The 9098-nt window shown below is 28.7% G+C and overlaps 1 long non-coding RNA gene across 1 annotated transcript; it reads left to right on the top strand.

Moving 5' to 3' along the window:
- The first annotated feature begins 350 nt into the window (after positions 1 to 350).
- Positions 351 to 1961, top strand: LOC129233932 (uncharacterized). The gene is made up of 3 exons (XR_008581504.1): positions 351 to 430; positions 1445 to 1523; positions 1868 to 1961. It is a non-coding gene; the product is annotated as an uncharacterized LOC129233932 (long non-coding RNA).
- The last annotated feature ends 7137 nt before the right edge of the window (positions 1962 to 9098 follow it).

Below are 9098 nucleotides of genomic sequence, written 5' to 3'. Positions count from 1 at the left end.
TGCTATGTTTGCTTGTCCCTGTTATGGTTCCACGTTATGATAATTTGGTAATTTACTTCTTCACGTTGTCATAATTTGCTCGGTAAAATTTTCTTAAAATTGGAATAAAAAAGAACAAAATTGAATTTGAAAAAAAAAACGCTTTTAGGTGCACACCCTTATGCTAAAAACTAATTCTATGCCAAATTTCATGAAAATCCGCCGTACGGTCTAAGTACTATGGGCATCACGAGATCCTGACAGACAGACAGAGAGATTTTCAACTTTGTTATTAGTAAAGATATTCCATTTTTAAATTGAATTTTTCTCTTTTTTTTTTTGATACAGGGATTTTAGTGAAAGGCTGTGTTTTGGATGTCTCAACACTGAAACCTCAGGTTGCATTTAAGTATCTGTCAAAAGTTGAAAAGATTGAAAATTACTATCAAAGGTATCATCTATGTTTTATACTTCATATCGTTTTTCTTTTGATGAAGATCATTATATGTAGAGCCCAGGGGTTACATGGATTGTAAGAACAATGAAATGGTCACAATATGCGCTTAAAATATGTTTTTCACGCAAATAAAAGATTTCATGTCTAAATAAAAACACAAATAAGCTTTCAATTCTTGCATTTTTTTATACTTTATGGATAAGTTTTAATTTTTTCTAATATGCCCAAAATATGCCAAAATATTTTTTTTCTAATATTCCCAAAAATAGTATGCACAGAAAATAGGGTGACCCAAGCCCACAGGTTGCCTTACTTTAATTTTTAATGAAGAACAAAGTAGTTTTTTTAAATTCCTCATTTTTTTTTTTTTTTTTTTAAGAAAAAGAGTAAAAGTGATTGAGAAATGCAGTAATATGCAGTTATTTTGTAATTTTGCCTTTTTTATACATTCATGTGTATTATTGTCAAACTAAACAAAAATATGGAATTGCATATGCATATATGTATTTGCAAAGAACTCATGCTCTAAATATAAATGATTGCAACTTCAGTTATAATAGTACAGTGTATTAAAGTTCATTGATAGTTTAATTTTGACTTAAGTTTTTACGTTTAATGTCAAGACAAAATTTCTTCAATATAGCTTCAGTTTTCTATGAACAACTATAAACTTTTATTGGTGTGTGAAATGAAATATTGTTTTTCTACCTGACTCTGTTTCATGACTACATTTCTGTTCAGTCATTTGGCTCAAACTATGAATTGCTTGTGAAAAAAAAAAAAAAAAAATATTTTAAGGTTACAAGTAGAAGGGCCTAAGTTTGGCCAACATTCCTAGTTCATCCTGTTCATTCAACCATTACAAATGTACCATGACTTTATGAAAAAAGAAGATTTATGTGTAAAAGGAGTTAGTTTTTACTGCATTTATTTAATTTCATGAAGTTAAATTCTGTGTTTATGTAGTCATTAATTTTACATATATATATGTTATTGTTATTATTTCAGGCATTTGAAAACATGTAATGAAAATTTTATGTCTGATTTCCAAAAGTTGGGTCTTCAAGGTTCATTTCTACCCATGCAGGTTTGTTCATTGCTATTTTTTTTTTTTTTTTGGCAGATGATTAAATTATTTTCTATTTTTTTTATCTTGCATTTTCAAACATTGTATAAATGTATAAGATGGCATGAGAAATTGATCAAGCAGTGTTGTAACATAACCTGGAACACAATGATATTTGATAAAACAAGAATTTTAAAATCACTGAAAATGAACTTACATTATCTTAATTAATGAACAAACTAAAATATCTAAAATTGAAAGACCTTAAATGCTGAAATAACGTCTGTCAAAAACTAATTTATAAATAATATTTTAAATAATTATGTTTAGTTATATTTTTTGTGATTAATTCGATTTTCTTGTAGCAATTAGCATATATTTGCCGAGAAAACAAATGGGGAGAACCAGACTATCAAATTCAGCAGCATGCATTTGGTGCCAATGCTTCTATATTTTCTTGTAAGGTATGAAACTTAAATACTTATGACAGTACTAAACTTTATTATATATTTTGTAATTCTGAAAATCTCTGCTCTTTTTTTTTCAGAATATTCATATAATTTTTTTTTTACATCAAAAAGTCTAAAATTCCACAAAAATTTTGCATTCCGTTACTTTTATTGTCAAAAAGTTTTCCCCCCATTTGGCACTGTGTTTTGCACTAAAAATCGAGTTTTCATCATTAAAAAAATATATATATATATACCTAAAATGTTAGTCAATAATAAACTGGTAGTTTGCGGAATTGCAGATGATTGTGCATTTTTTGAATCCTGCTACATGAAAAAATAGTTAAGTTGTATTCTAGATATCTAATGTTGTAAAGTTACATTTAATAGTTAATTTAGTCCTTTATTTTTGTGATAATGGCTGTTTTAAATATAATTTTGTAATTGTAACTATGTGTACCTTTTTTATACATGTAGTTGCTTATGTATGACCTTTTTTTTAAAAAAATATGCATTTTCAGCTAAAGTGTAAGCGCAAGTAAAGTGATAGCCATAAAAATTATTTTAGGAGTAAAAGTTAACAAAACATTTGACTGTTGTTCTTCAAAACTCTCAAGAAGCTAAATGTAACACGAATTTGATCAATCTATTTTCAAAAGGAATTTTAAATTTATTTTTAAAATACAGTGAAACCTGTGTATAATGATACTGTCTATAACGATAACCTGTCTATAACAATATTTTTTTTTTTTGACCCCAGCAAAATATCAGCATGAATAATCAAACAGTCTATAACGATATTATAATATGGTTTTAGGTCCCAACAGTATCACTGTAGACAGGTTTTACTGTTTTTATAAAATTTTTAATTTGCTTTATGTGCTTTTGTTATGCCACGTTAAAATGTCTTTTTTTCTGTAATAATTTAGCTTTTCATTCCACATTTGCCCCATCCTGTTAAATTTGTTGCTTCTTCTGGCATTGTTCATTCAGCTTTTGAAGCTAAAAAACAAGCGGCAGAGTATGCATTGAGAACCATTTGTTCATCCAAATGTAAGTTTCAAATCAAAATATTTTCCATTTTTTGTTTAACCATTCCTTAATTATGAAATTATTTTCAAAAGAATTGGATAGAAGTATGTGAATTTTATTGCTTGAATTAATAGTTAGAAAATTGGTCATAGAAAGTCGAAAATAACTCTGGATGAAAATTGTAAAATTTCATTTATAAATGTTTATGATTTTTAATTCTGACTTTTTAGGAAAAGAAAGGTTCCAAATGATGTCGATTTTTTGTACTGAGTCCCAATTTTTTACAAGCCACCATGTGACCGTTGACAAACAATCGTTCTGTGCTTTTGATTAAGATAGAGCTGATCTCAAAATTAATTTTTCCATGTCATAATTCCAACATTTCGCTATTGTTACTATTGCGGTAGATGGCAGGTCAATGATTGTTTATGTATGATATTTGCTTTTCTGAAAGCAGCTTGATGAACTAACGATTGATTGGAAACTTTCAAATTCATCGTCACAAAATTGCACTCTCATATATCATTTTCTGAGCCTATCGCAATGAAAGTAACTTGCTATTGTTTCAGTGTAAATTCCCCTTCAAGCGTATTTTACCTGGAGCTGATTGCATCCAAAACATCAGCAGTTTCTTGTTTTCGCGTTTTTTGTCTTGTTAATCAAAGGCTTTAAATCTAGTTGTCTAGTGTCTAATGAACATTGAAGGCTTAATTACAGCATCGATAGGTTTACATTTTGACGTTATGTTTACTAACAATTAGATGGTCTCCATATTTTTTAAATGAATTTCTTTTAAATGGGAAGTTGCATTGACCATGAAGAAAACAATATGCTTCTTTTCTCTAGCAAAGTTACAAGACAAACTGACGTAATACTGGTTCAATGTTTGCTTTCTGCCTCTTTAAATTGATTGTCAGTCAGCTGGTAAAGGCTTTATTTCCAGACCTTGGAAGCACTGTGTCTTGATTGCTTTTCAGATAGCAACAGGTTTCAATTTTGTGCCGTTCATTCTTGCTCTAAATAAAATTGTTAAGCGTTTTTGTAAAATTTCTCACCAGAGCAACATTTTGCTCAATAAGACTAAATTTTTTGTGCAGAGCTCTATACAACTAGTAAATTTCATCAGCTTTATAAATGTAACTAACTTTCCAATGTTAAGTTTTTCCATTCTTGAAATTTAAATTTTTAGTCCAGAAATAATTCATTCTCAATGGAGAATATATCAATGTAAATGACCCCCAAAATAGTGTCCTTAAAAGAGAGATTTCTAATTAATGCTTTAGTGTCAGGGCAGGGTCATTCCTTGTCATATCATCCAGGATTTTCCAAAAATGACATCCACTATCTCCAATTTTATTCAAATTTGATGTAATTGTAGACTTTTTCATGCTGATTATGGAAATATAAATTATATTCAGATTGATAAAGGGGTTGAAAAGTTACGATCCTTTAAATATATGCCAAGATGATTTTTCTGCCAGGTACAAATGGCTGTAACTCTATACAACAAATTGTCATAGACCTTAAAATTTTTGTTTTGTTCAGTATGATGTAAGCTTGAATTTAAACTGGCTGTAACTCTATACAACAAATTGTCACAGACCTTTAAATTTTTGTTTTGTTCAGTATGATGTAAGCTTGAGTTTAAACTAGGTTTAAGTTTTTTAACTCTCTTAGATTTTTCCTGCAAGGGTTTACTTATAATGTGACTCTAAAACGGAGTAACTTTGACAGAAATTTACTCACAATAGCCCCTTTCAATTTTAACCAGCTGGCAAAAAAATCTTAGTAGGACATTCACAGGCAGTCGTTAAAAACACAATTTTTAGTTTCCTATTTTCCCAATATAGGTTGTAATATCATATACATCATCAAAAAGCTTACAAGTACACCAAATCTAAACAGAATCAAAGATGGCAGGTGGTATGGCCTGGATGATTTGACATGGATTGACCCACATTAAAAATTATTTTCATAAAAGGGGTGTCCACATTTGAGGGTGTCCATTAGGAAAGGTTTTACTGCAGTACTATTTGTGCTAAAATTTCATGTAACAACTTGATTTCCTAATAATTGTCATGTATATTTTTCTCAGCCTTTAATTTTCTATTTTATGGTTTTTGAACAGACATGAATCCTCTATCCAACGTTGTTCCTCAGAATGAAGTAGTACCTTTTGATGCAAGAAATGAAAATTATAATTCTACTTCTTACCCCGCACCAGTTCTACCATTCTTTCCACCTGTTTCTGGTGCGTATCAAAATGATGCCCTCTTTCATGCAGACTCATGTAAGTCTTTAATATCAATATGAATCGAATCAAGTATGTTTAAAATTTTAGTTGATAATTCAGGATGGCGACAGATCAGGGAAATCAGGGAGATCAGGGAAAAGTCAGGGAACTTTATTAATCAGGGAAAAGTCAGGGAAATATCAGGGAATTTTGAAAAAATCAGGAAAAATTGATTTTATGAAAAAAAATTTTTTTTTTTTTTTTTTGCTTTACAAAATTAAAATTCCCAACGCATTTTCCGCCAATTATCTGTTCAAAAAAAAAGTAAAATTAATGAGGGGCGATTATACACTGCCGCATATTTGTGCATCTTTTTTCCTCAACATCTGAATCAGTATTGAATCTTACTTATTAACCACAGGATGAACTTCCTAAGATTGCTTCTGTGTCTGTTAAGTTATTTATTTTACCTAGCTTGAAATTTCCTTTTACGCTTTCAATGCTACATAAAATAAACAACCATACAGGCAAAGAGGAAGCCTTCATTAATGCCTCAGCTCCTTTGCCTTTATTCTATCGTCTCAAAGTAATTAAGTTCTGTAATTACGATTTCAAGAAGAAATCTTTGGTTTTTAAATTAATACAATAAAAACTTAAAAGTTATTACTTCTTTGGGTTTTAAATTTAATTGCTAAAATTGAACTTTCAATTAAAAAAAACTTTGTTTTTTGCCGTTTTACTATTTGTTGTCACCGCAGATTATAAAGGTTTTCTTTTCTTCAGACTTAAGTGATTCTTTAATTTTATAACCAAATTGTATTCTTCTTTTATGTATTTTAAAATTAACTAATTGTTTTTCTTTTCTTTTTTTTCTTGCATTTCAAAGTTGTTTCTTACAAAAGCAATCTAAGATTTTTTTTCGTTACATACTGAAATCATTTGAAATAGAGTTAACTTGTGTACTTAAGTAAATATCTTTATTTTTTTTATTGTTAAATTAAAATGCTGTATTCATTCATTAAAACCTATGTTCTTGATTAGAGAAAAGCTCCCTATGAATAAATGTCAAATGGTTTCATCTGTTTTGCATAAATATTGTCAATTAGTTATATAAGAAAAACTACATTACTTCGATTCTTTCACTATTACTTGTTATTCTTGCAACAATTATTATACTGTTTGAAAACTTATTTCAAAATAATTTCAATTACTTTTTAGTTCTATCATAAATACACATATGTTTTTAAGAGTAATTTTAATAGTTTCTTTAAAATCTTGTGCTAAGTGGTTTCTTGAAGTAAAGTATTTTTTTTTTAATTTTCTGTAATCTTTCCATGTAGAAAAATTAAATATACTGTTTTGTAAGTCCCCCCCCCCCAAAAAAAAAAATATTGACTTGATATGTTTTTCTTTAACCATTTTATTAAAAAATTAGCATCTTTTTAAAATTTTTCTTTAGTTCAACAACTTTACACAGCTTAAAACGTTTAAAATACTGCTTTTTATACAAACATACAATGGATTTCAAGTAGAGCAAAGAAAGAAAACCATTATCACTGGTAACGTAAATCAGGGAAATTTGATGAACTAAATCAGGGAAAAGTCAGGGAACTTTTTTTCACAGTTCCTGTCGCCACCCTGTAATTTTGATAATTAATATGTTTAATATGAAGAGCAAGAACTGTTTGATTATATAGTTTAAATAATAATTACAAAGTTGTGATATCAAATAGACTTTAAAGAAAGAAACCACCATGCAACTGCATTTTTACCTGTAATTTCAAAAGAAAATGAATTAGATTGTTTAATTTTTTTTTTTTGGCTCAAAATTTTCCAGAGAAAATATTTTTGATGACCAAAATTCTCAAGAGCATTTCATTGTGGTTTTATATATTTTTTGTTATTATTGCAAGTTATAAGGCAAGTTTTCATAATTGTTTTTGCATGAAAATGCTGTTAAACCTAAATTATTTTTTAATAGTAAAAGATAAAGGTATAACACCATAATTTTAAAAAAGTCTGTTTATTTTAGAATCTAACCAGGGTGGATTTTTATGGGGCTGTTTTGTCTTTTGTTTCGCTTTTTTTTAGATTGCAAGAAGACGTTTTTTTAGATCAATTTTCCTGCAGTAACACTATTCATTTTATTTTAAATTGCACTAAGGTTATTCCGTAACAAATCATGCAGAATTTTTCAAAGATTATTCCCACTAACTTGGATTTCTTTTATCAAATTTGCAGTAACACTTGTACATTTTTATGCCAATTCCAAAAATAATAATCACATTGCATTTGTAGTAGGGAACAACTACTTTTTCTGTTTGTACAAAAATTTACCCTTTTCTGTAATTGTTTAGCAATTTTTAGCATCTGCTTTTAGTTAGCATTATTTGTTTGTATGCAACGCAGAACAAATTGAGCAGAAATACCAAGCTTTTGGTGTAATATTTTTTTTTTTTTTGTATTAGATACAAAGCTCAAGCTACATCACCAAATAAAAACATGAACAATGCTATTTTAACAAAATAAATTTTTGGTACATCAACCAATTAAACAGCTAATCCTTTTCTAAAATTGTCTTATTGCTATTATACCACCAGAAACAAAAATAAAGAAAATTCACAAAAATATTTTGCTTTGTTACAAAAAGGGGAACCAAAAAATAAATCCTGGTACTTGTCTTGCTGCTGTTGAGGAATACAGACAAATTTTCCATTTCAACGAAATAATCTTTCAGCCTAAATTTAATCTCCATTACATTTAGTGATTTCAATACCGGTATACCGGATACCGGTATTTCAAGCAATTTTGAAATACCAGTATTTGTTGAGGTAAAATACCGGTATTAGCTGAAAAGAATCAATATTTCTGATTAGAGAGTTTTTTATTTAACTTATTTAATGTGCAATTTTTATGTACAATCTTTTTCCATGATACAGAACCAAAATCAATCTACTGATGCAAAAATTTGGCTTCAAAAGCACAAACTAATAGAATATCATTAAAGTAGCAAAAAGATTCCAAAATGATATTTTCATTTGCTAGATGTTGCGATTAATCGCATTTTCGTGAGCTTATGTGCACCATGTTCCCCACCCCCCATTTCCCTGAGTCCTCACTTTTGCTTTCGTGAAAGTTAATTTCAGTTGTAATTTCGAATGTAATTGTTCAATAAATAATTTGTTCCAATCGTCAATTGAAGTAATAATTTATATATATTTAAAAAATACATTTGTCTCAACTGCACTGAATTTAGAGAAAAACTTTTTTCTTGTTAGAATAACAAATGGTAATTTGTTGTCACCGGGTATTGGTTTGTTCTTTCTCGCCAATATCTAGCTTTATACTTGCCAAGATAATATTTAGAAATTATATAGTGCCTTGAATATTTGTGTAGAGGTAAAGCATAATCAACTCAAACGTATTTTCAGATGTTTACACAATTGTAGTTGTAAAGAATTTTGAAAAGAAAATGAAAAATGTTTAAAATAAACTAACAGGATCAAATTTAATTAAGTTCATTGTAAATTTCACACCAAAGGGCTAATAAAAAGCAATTACAAGCCCATCCTGATCAAGAGAAAATCATTGAAGATAATGGTTGATTAGAGAGTTTTTTATTTAACTTATTTAATGTGCAATTTTTATGTACAATCTTTTTCCATGATACAGAACCAAAATCAATCTACTGATGCAAAAATTTGGCTTCAAAAGCACAAACTAATAGAATATCATTAAAGTAGCAAAAAGATTCCAAAATGATATTTTCATTTGCTAGATGTTGCGATTAATCGCATTTTCGTGAGCTTATGTGCACCATGTTCCCCACCCCCCATTTCCCTGAGTCCTCACTTTTGCTTTCGTGAAAGTTAATTTCAGTTG

This window comes from Uloborus diversus, unplaced genomic scaffold (genome assembly GCF_026930045.1).
Source record: "Uloborus diversus isolate 005 unplaced genomic scaffold, Udiv.v.3.1 scaffold_815, whole genome shotgun sequence".
In the NCBI taxonomy this organism is placed as follows: Eukaryota; Metazoa; Arthropoda; class Arachnida; order Araneae; family Uloboridae; genus Uloborus; species Uloborus diversus.
This window is presented reverse-complemented; position numbering and strand designations above follow the sequence as displayed.